The sequence below is a fragment of the Gracilinanus agilis genome, chromosome 4 (genome assembly GCF_016433145.1).
Source record: "Gracilinanus agilis isolate LMUSP501 chromosome 4, AgileGrace, whole genome shotgun sequence".
NCBI classification, from domain to species: domain Eukaryota; kingdom Metazoa; phylum Chordata; class Mammalia; order Didelphimorphia; family Didelphidae; genus Gracilinanus; species Gracilinanus agilis.
The window spans coordinates 37,838,808-37,848,786 of record NC_058133.1 but is presented as its reverse complement, the minus strand read 5'-3'; positions in this window follow the sequence as shown (position 1 = coordinate 37,848,786).

The window sequence follows — 9,979 nt, the reverse complement described above, 5'->3', positions numbered from 1 at the left end:
CTCTCAATTTCCCCCCTCAATTTCTCTCCCCTCTCTCTTCCTCCCCACCTCTCTCTCTCTCTCTTTCCCCCTCTTTCAACCTCTCTCTCCCCTTCCTCTCCCTCCCTCTCTCTCTCTATATATAAATTAATATATATATATACATATATACACACATAAACATATACAATATATAGCCAAAGAGATAATTCACATAAGTGGCTTGTATAAATGTGTACACACATATGTATACATTATAGATAATGTTATGTAACAGATGTACAGTAGCACTTTGCCACTTGAATTATTGACCACACACACATAGACACACACACAGACACGCACAGACACAGACACACACACACACACACACACACACAATCACAGGTGTGGACCAAATAACAGTTTACAATGCTTTAAGGTTTGTAAATTATTTTACACACAGTTTCTCTTTGTATCCATATCCTAAGCATGCATTCATAAAAGGAACATGTGAGTAAATATTTTATAGATACAGAATCTCTCCAAAGTCTGAATGCAATATTAAGCTGTAAACATTTAAAACTTCCCTAAGACTATGGAGACATCCAGGAGACACAGAGACAGCGAGAGAGAAAGAGTTATGAAGTTATGAGGAGAGGATTAAAGAGAATTACACAGCTTTATATATGTAGTTCCAAATATAAACATATTCTTTCCAGTGATGGGGTTTGAGCAGCTAGGTGGGGCAATGGATAGAGTGCCAAGCCTGGAGACAGGAAAACTTCTTCCTGAGTTCAAATCTGGCTTCAGACACTTACTAGCTGTGTAACCCTGAGCAAGTCACTTCATCTCAGCCTCAGTATCTTCAAGGGAAAAAAAGAGATAATCATGGCACCTATCTCACAGTGTAAGGATAAAATGAACTATTTCCTAAGCTTTTCCGCAAACTCTAAAATGCTACATAAACGCTAGCTATTACAAATTTGTATATGTATATATTAATATATGTGTGTGTTAATGTGTGTGCATATATGTAAATGCATGCATCATGTGTGTTTGTATATATTACACATGTGCATTAAGATATTATGCATGCTACAATATGCATGCATTATTTTCTAGACCCATGGCTCTACCAAGCCATAAATTACAGAGTGGTATTTAGACCATTCGTAGGATAAATAATAATCCCCCTGCCCCACTAAACACACACAAAAATGCTGGGCAGGTTGTATATATAGGAAAGATCTAGATTTTATCTTCACAAACAGGAATAGCTCGAAGGAGGAAGAAATCAAATCAGTTCGGTTAGCAACACCTTAGCCAGAATTATCAGGTTAAAAATAAATATCCTTCTTTGCTGCTGAAACAAAGACCTCTTTGGTTCTTGCTTCTGGGGTGCCTCTTCAACCCTTTCCCCCCACTCCAGCTGTTAAACATTTTAGAGTCAGTTTCCACACACACTCACAAAGGAAACTTGTGACAGATTCAGTTCCAGATTTCAGGTTAAGAGACCTCCAGCAGCACATTGTCACTTGAATTATTAGTGTTAGATGATAATGCTGCCTTATTCAAAGGGAAGTCCTAAGGCAAGGGTTTCCATAACTGATGCGCCCATTTGCTCTTATCTAGAGAGCCAGAGAGGCTGCAGATCCTGTCCCAAAGCCCCGAATTTTTATTAAATAAAATGTTATTTGTCGGTGATCAGACAAAATGGAAAAGAGTCCAACTGACTGGTGGCCTGGTGCCTGAGGCCCAGTTTGAATAGCATCCTGAGAAATCAGATACAATTTGAAGGACCTCAAATTCATGGAAGTACCAATGGATTGAGTGGTGGACTTAAAGTCAGGAAGAGCCTGGAGGTCGAATCCTGCCTCTGATATTTACTAGTAGTGTGATCCTGAGCAAGTCACTTCACTGCTATCTGCCTTAGTTTCCTGGGTTGTTGTGAGGATCAAATATTTGTAAGGCACTTTAGAAACCTTAAATCTCTATATAAACGTAGATATCATCATCATTATTGTTATTCATTGGAGAGTGCCCATCACCTCCATTTTTAATTTCCTTTAAATTCTTTTGTTAATTTATTTTGCAAAGTATGATCAATGATTCTAAGATGGATTCCTTCCTCAGTCCACTCCCTGCTTCCCAATGGTGGTAGGCGAGACTCTTCCAAGCCCCTTGCCCTGCTGAACAAACATGGCTGCTTAACACCAGTTGGATGAACAGGGAGTCACAAATTACAATCCTTCCAATAAAAATCAAAGACGTCCAGATCTCACCATCTGACATAGACCACCACATCCTAAAGTTCTCTAGCCCTTTCCATCTGCCCTCTAGACTCCAGGGCACCACCATTTCATCTGCCAGTGCCCACTAAGGAGCCTTGGGTCTTGGATCCACCCCACTGCTGTACCCTCTATCTTATTATTTGCCCACAGCTGAACTCTCTAGTAAGTGTTGTGTCTCCCAATCAGAGTGTAAGCCCCTAAGGAGTAAGGTCTGTCTTGATTTTTAAATTTGTGTCCCTTAACACAATGTTTGATGCATGGTGAGAGCTTTCAAAAGCATTGTTATTCTCTTACTAATTAGAGATTTATCCCTCTCAATAGATTATAAGCTCCTCAGGGACTGGGACTGTCTTACTTTTGTAGCTGTATCCTTGGCACCTACAATAGTCCCTGGCATACTGTAGGTGCATAATAAAAGCTGCCCCCAAGAAACTTAGTGAAATTTTCATCTTTAGGAGTTTGATTAGGTGACTTGCCCATGGCCACACAGATCATAAATATCAGAGAGAGAATTTGAACCCAACTCTCTATGATGTCAAGTCCAACACTCTATCCTCCTCACCACAAAGCCACTCAGAGGGGAAGGGGTTAAAGCAGTGATTCCCAAAGTGGGCGCCACCGCCCCCTGGTGAGTGTTGGAGTGATCCAAGAGTGAGGTGATGGCCACAGGTGCATTTATCTTTCCTATTAATTGCTATTAACATTTAAAAAAATTAATTTCCAGGGGGCTAAGTAATATTTTTTTCTGGAAAGGGAGTGGTAGACCAAAAAAGTTTGGGAACCACTGGGTTAAAGCTATAGATCTCGGAGATCTATGGTAAGTTATAAAGCACTTTAGATTATGTTAACTCAAATTATTCACACAGTGAAGCTCAAAGCACATAGAATCTTCCCCAGCCGTCCGAGCTCACAGAGAGCTCTATCCCGTACCCTTTGCCCTCTCCTCCCCCTATTCAATAGGACTTTATTGTTTTATACTTGTCATGGCTTCACTCACTTTAGCACATAAATATAAATATCTTACATCGGAAGGTAATAGCTTCCTATTCATAGGTCGTCTCCTCAGCCAAAGTATTAGCCCCTTCAAGGCAGGATTTAGCCCTGGGCTCTCTACCCAGAACAGGCCCTCACTAAGTACTTGTAGAACTGGACCTGGCCTATCCTTTGTCCACCAAACTCATCCCCACCATTGCCATCCCCCATGGCTGCACCACGTTCATGGCCCTTCACCATCTTCTCAAATTCTCTTGAAATCTCCTTCCTCCTTCAAGGTCTAGCCCAAGGGCTACCTAATCCATGAAGCTTTGCTTGATCTCTTTGCTAACAGTGATCTCTCCCCAACCTTAGACTCTTGCTTTTTTTTCTTCTTCTCTGAAACCTACTAACTTTATGTCACCTACCAACCCGGGCAAGTGGCTTGACTTCTGGGTAAAATGGGCATAACAAGAGTACCTACATCACAGCAGTTTGTGAGAATTAAATGAGAAAATGTATGTAAAGCACTATTATCCAGTCATTTTTCAGTCATACTTAACTCTTTGTGACCCAACTGAGGTTTTCTCAGCAGAGATCCTAGAGTCGTTTGCCATTTTCCTCTCCAGTTCATTGCACAGGTGAGGAAACCAAGACGAATAGGTTTAAGTGACTTGACCAGGGTCATATAGCTATTAAGTATCTGAGGCCAGATTTGAACTCAGGAAGATGAATCTCCTTGATTCAGAGCATTTTATCCACTGAGTCACCTAGCTGTCCCTATGTAAAGCACTTATCAAACCTTAAACCACTATAGAAATGCTAGCTACTATTTTTTTTTTGCAATGCACTTGTCAAATTCAGCTTTCTATTATAATTATTTGAAGACCTGTCTTCTCTGGGCTATCAGACCGTCACTTCCAAGGGGGTAGGTAGGGACTTTGAATTCCCCCAGGGTCTACGTCGGTGCCTTGTACATAGCAGATGCTTCATAAAATGAGTGCCTGTTGAACAGAATACCCTTAAAAGTTAAAGCAGTTCTAGTGGAGTAGCAAGCAATCCCTTTAACCTCCGTTCTTTGATCTTCCCATAATGAACCCACAACCAAACTATGTTTTTAGTCAGTTTTGTGGAGTGGAAGGGTAGAGAGGAAGCAAGTGAGTTCGTCTTTGAAAAGAACTTCTAATGTGGAAATTCCTTTCACCAGGACAGGTTCATCATAGGTCTGCAAGTTAAAATTTTAAAGAGTTGCCTTGGAGAACATAAGCTTAAATGACTTGGAGGTGCTAGGTGGCTCAGTAGATTGAGAGCCAGGCCTAGAGATGAGAGGTCCTGGGTTCAAATGTGGCCTCGGACACTTCCTAGCTGTGTGATCCTGGGCAAGTCACTTAACCCCCATTTCCTGGCTCTACCTCTCTTCTGCCTTGGAACTAATATACGGTATTGATTCTAAGAAGGAAGGAAAGGGTTTTAAATAAAATGATTTACCAAGGGTTACAGAGCCAAGATGGGTCAGAAATGAGACTCAAATCCAAGTCGTCTTGGCACAATGTTTGGCTGTGTAATCTGTTAAGCCATCCCTCTTTTCATATAGATTGTTGGTCCCATTTTTTCTGAGTTGAACCTTTTGGAATTAAACATTTCTGCAGACTGAAATAACAAAGTTCCCTCAAGATAAAGAGACACGTTGTTCGCCTTGGCACGGATATCCTGCCAACTTTTTCCTCTTCCTGGGAGGAAAAAATATTAGTTCTGGAGTCAGATGACCAGAGTTCAAATCCAGCTTTTGATGTTTATTATCTTTACGCTCTTGGGCAAGCTGCCTCCACTTCCTGACCTTCATTTTCCTCCTCTCTAAGATGAGGGCTCAATGGCCTCTGAGATCACTTCCAGTTCTAGATACAGGAGCCATGATCCCACTTTGGAAGATTCTCACCATCATTGACACTCCTTCCACTCATACAGATTGTGATCTCTCCACACCCTCTCCTGTATGATTTGTGCTCCTGTCAATTGCTGTTTCCTAAGAATTTACCCCAAAGGGTAATTCATGGAAGGACAGATTCATCCTCTGCCATCACATTGACCTCAGTCTTTTGAGAAAGAAAAGGGAATGATTCTCAGGAGAGCATTTCCTTTGGCATTGTCCATTGACATCTTCATACTCTATGCCAGTGGAGTAGACTCATGATCAAAGGACGCCCTTCCTAGAGATGACTCAGACCCGTCACATGGACTATAGATTTGGAACTATCACCTAGTCTAACCCCAATTATTTTCCAGAGGTTTGGAAACTGAGACCCAAAGATGAGAAGTGACCTACACACAGTGTCAGAGCCAAAATTTGAACCCAGGGACTCTCACTCTATATCCAAAATGCCTTTATCTTTTTAAAAACCCTTACCCTGTATCTTACAATCAATTCTTCTGGTTCCAAGGCAGAAGAGCAGTGAGGGCTAGTCAGTGAGAGTTAAATGACTTGCCCAGGGTCACACAGCTGGGAAGTGTCTGAGGCCAGATTTGAACCCAGGATCTCTCAACTCTAGACCTGACTCTCAATCCACTGAGCCACCCAGCTACTCTTGTATATCCAGTACTGTCTCAACCATACCATGCTGCCTCACATTGGAAAGGACAATGACTTTCCATGGAGCATCAATGAAATAAAAAAATCTCTTTATGAAATCTAGGTCTCAGCCAGGTTCATGGGTCAAAACAGGCTGCCTCTACCTATCTGCCATTGATTTCCTGTCCCTTTCCTAGTCTTAATTTAATTTAATTTAATGATCTTAAAGAAAATGTGGCATATACCCTTCTCACAACTGTCCTGACAACCACACACTGGGACTCTGTTAACCATTCGGGGTGGAAATGGTCATCCAAATGGGATGAGAAAACGGAATCCCAGTTGTCTGGATTTCCTTCCTCCCATCGCTTGTTTGGGAAGCATTTCAGTGGAGAATCCACAGGCCAGAGCCCTTATCAAGCCTCTTCAGAGACACGTGTGCATATTTCTGTTCTCACCTGTGGCCTTGCCAACAAAGGGTCAACAAAGGCTACAGGAGGGAGCGTTTAGTGCCCTCACACCAGTGCCTGAAAGAGTCCCAGCTAATAGGGCTGGAGGCATATTACACTATCCAGGTACTTATCTCAGCTCCCCCTGCCCAGATCTACTTTCTGAGCCACAATTATCTCACTACGAGAATTGTGGCATCGTCTGCCGGTCCCTGCAGGCGGGAATATCCTAACCCCCAACACACACACTCCTCCATTCGTCATGTATTCTTTCTGAGCCTCAGCCCACTATTTCTCATTTAATTAGTAGGACTTGATGTAAATAGCTCTTTTCCTTCATTTATGTTGTTTCCATTTAAATAATTACACTGTACAATGCGAGCATCCTCCCTTAGGCACAGGTTTGCAGGCAGAGGGAGAGAATGGCAGACCCCAGGCTTCAGGGTATCCTTAGAGCTTTGGTGGCACATTTTAAATGTATGCGATGGCAACGTAAGCCACCATGCTCAGAGCATCCTTCCTGAAAGGAAAAGAATGAAGGTCCCACCATGGATGGAGGGAATAAAATGATGGCCCTTTACGTGGTACTTTAAGGTTTAACAATGTAAGCTTTAAAACCTACATTATCTCACTCCTACTTATGGACATCGGATCATAGATTTAGAGCCAGAAAGGATGTTAGAGGTCATCTGGTCCAATGTATTCATTTTACACATGAACTATAATAACCCAGACAGGCTAAGGGACTTGCCTAAGGTCACATAGGTAGTAAAGACGTCTCCTTTGTTAGACTGTAAGCTCCTTGAGGCAGGGACTTTTTTTTTTTTTTGCACAGGGACCGACACATCATAACTACATAATAATTTTTGTTGGTTGCTTCACAATGGCCCTGTGAAGTAAGTACTGCAGGTATCATCCCCATTTTACAGAGAAGAGAACAGAAACTCGGGTAAGTGAAGCGATTGGTCCATGGTCCTATAGCAAGTTAACCTTTCTGCCAAACTATATTGCTCAAATCCTTTGGCCACATAATTAAAAGACAAGGCTCACTGTGAAAGACCTTTGGGAAGATGTTGGGAAAGATTGAAGGAAAAAGGAAAAAAGAAAGCCAGAGGATGAAATGGAGTGAGAGTGTCATGGAAATGATGAACATGAACTTGGACAGACATCAAGAGATAGTGAAAGATAGAAGAGCCTGGCATGCTATGGTTCAGGGGGTCACAACAAATAGGACCCAGTTGAACAACCAAACAACAAATGTTGCCTTAGAGAAGCTGGGTGTCCAAGTGGTTAGAGTGCCAGTCCTAGAATCATGGAGCTTCATCTTCCTGAGTTCATCAAGTCTGGCCTCAGACATTTATTAGTTGCATCACCCTAGGCAAATCATTTAACTCTGCCTCAGTTTCCTCATCTGTAAAATGAACCAGAGAAGGAAATGGCAAAACACGCCAGTGTCAGAAACCACTGAAACTATGGAGCAACAACAAAATATTGCCTTAGTTCTGTGTTGGTGAACCTATGGCATGTGTGTCAGAGGAGGCTGCTCCCTTCTCCCTCTCCACCATGCCTGAGGACATTTTCCACATTACCCACCCCTCTGCCCAGCAGCCCAATGGGAGCACTTCCTCCCTCCCCTCTCTGGGGTAAGGGGGCAGCTCACATGTGACGTGAGAGTACAATTTGGACAATTGGTCTCTAAAAGGTTCACCATCACTGCTTAGACTATTGACACTAAATGGAGTGGAAAGTCATCTAAATCTGACCCTCTTGTTTTACATAAGTTAAAGATAACACTCAAAGAACAGAAGTGGTTTGCTCAAGGTTAGTGAGTTAGACAAGAATGATGAGATACTATGATCAGGATGGTTAAGTGGACAGAATCTTCAAGCGTGGGTTCTAGCCTCTGCTCTTCCACCCAAAGGCTGGATGACTTTATGAGTTACAAGCTGTGCTGTAGTCTCCCCATTTGTTGAATACTAAATAACAATAACATCTTCCTCATGAGGTTGTGGTGAGACTACAAGGAAATAATAAACACAGAAAAGATAAAAGTAACAGACGATGGAAATTACGGTGGCAGAATGGCATTCCCCCAAAAGGGAAATACTATGTCTGATAGCTACACAGTTTGTTTTTGTTTTTGTTCTGGATTTTTTTCTTTTACCCTGGAGTTGCTACACCTGCCACAACATCTGAGGAGAACTTCTGACTTCTTTGATAACTGAATATAGACTCCTTGAGGGCAGGAGCTATTCCATTTTTTGTCTTTTATTCCCTCCCCTGCTCTACTGTAAACTCTTTAGCTATTATAATCTCCCATTGTAGATTGTTAACTCCACTTAGTTAGTGTGTCCTCTATCCTCTCTGGCAATCAGGTCCATATATGAGAAAATGTTGCCCATGGCCCCAGGAAAAGCTCCAAACTAACTTTTCTAGACCTTTCCTGATTACTAATGATGGGGAAGCAGGGTCAGGCACCCTGGCTCAGTGATGACTGATCCACTGCCTACCACACAGTAGGCACTTAATAGATGTTTGTGGACAGATAGACAGATTAAAAAACACCATTTCCCATCTAAACCAAAGAGCTATGCTTCCAGACTGTTGTCAGACCTTGTCCTGAAACAGGACCTCAACATCCTAACACACCAGCTGGGCTTCACAGTGAAACTTCATTTACACAAGAGAACAGTGGTTGAGATGAACTTTGGAATAGCAGGATTTGGGTCCTCTGATATTTTCATTAAGGATCAACAAGGTATCTAACTGTCTGGGAGCTAATGGATCTTGGAATGGCTCTTTATTGCCAATGTACTGTTAGCTCTTTGATCAGTTTTTACAGAGCTCTCAGCTGTGTCCCTGATATTGAGTGTGGCTTTTAGGCAAGTGTCCACCCATGCCTTAGCTTCTTCACCAAATGCATGCCAACAACCTCGCCTGCACCTCCATGCCACTCAAAGGGATCCCAATTTGGACTTAGTATATAAAGTGATGCTTGAGGGGCAGCTGGGTAGCTCAGTGGATTGAGAGTCAGGCCTAGAGATGGGAGGTCCTAGGTTCAAATCTGGCCTCAGAAACTTCCCAGCTGTGTGACCCTGGGCAAGTCACTTGACCCCCATTGCCTGCCCTTACCACTCTTCTGCCTTGGAGCCAATACACAGTATTGACTCCAAGACAGACGCTAAGGGTTTAAAAAAAGAAAAGAAAAGAAAAAAAGTGATGCTCTGATGAAAAGCAGTCAAAAGTACAAAATGTCACTCTTCTATGAGTAATGAAGACCTTTTTGGTTCTGAATCATAGCAACAAACATGGTATGCTCTCCTGACTTGTTTTCCAGCCCAATCACCTTTAAGGCCAAGATTTGATGTTGTTTTGATTTGGTTTTCTTTTCTGTTCTTCCCCAGCCACCAATCCTGAGCCTTGAACAATGCAAGTGCTTAATGTGCATTTCTTAAAATACAACAAATCTACTAAGAACTCACATTGTTGCATCCCTAGGAGAGATTCAAGTTTACCTCGAGTGGCCCTTAATCTGAGGTCGGTGCATTTTTTTGAAAGTGATTATTATATTTCAAAATAATTGGTTTTCTTTGTATTTGTGTGCTTTATTTTATTCATTTAAAATGTTATTCTGAAAAGAATCCATTCATAGGCTCTAGCCGAGAGAGAGAGAGAGAGAGAGAGAGAGAGAGAGAGAGAGAGAGAGAGAGAGAGAGAGAGAGAGAGAGAATGAGAGAAAG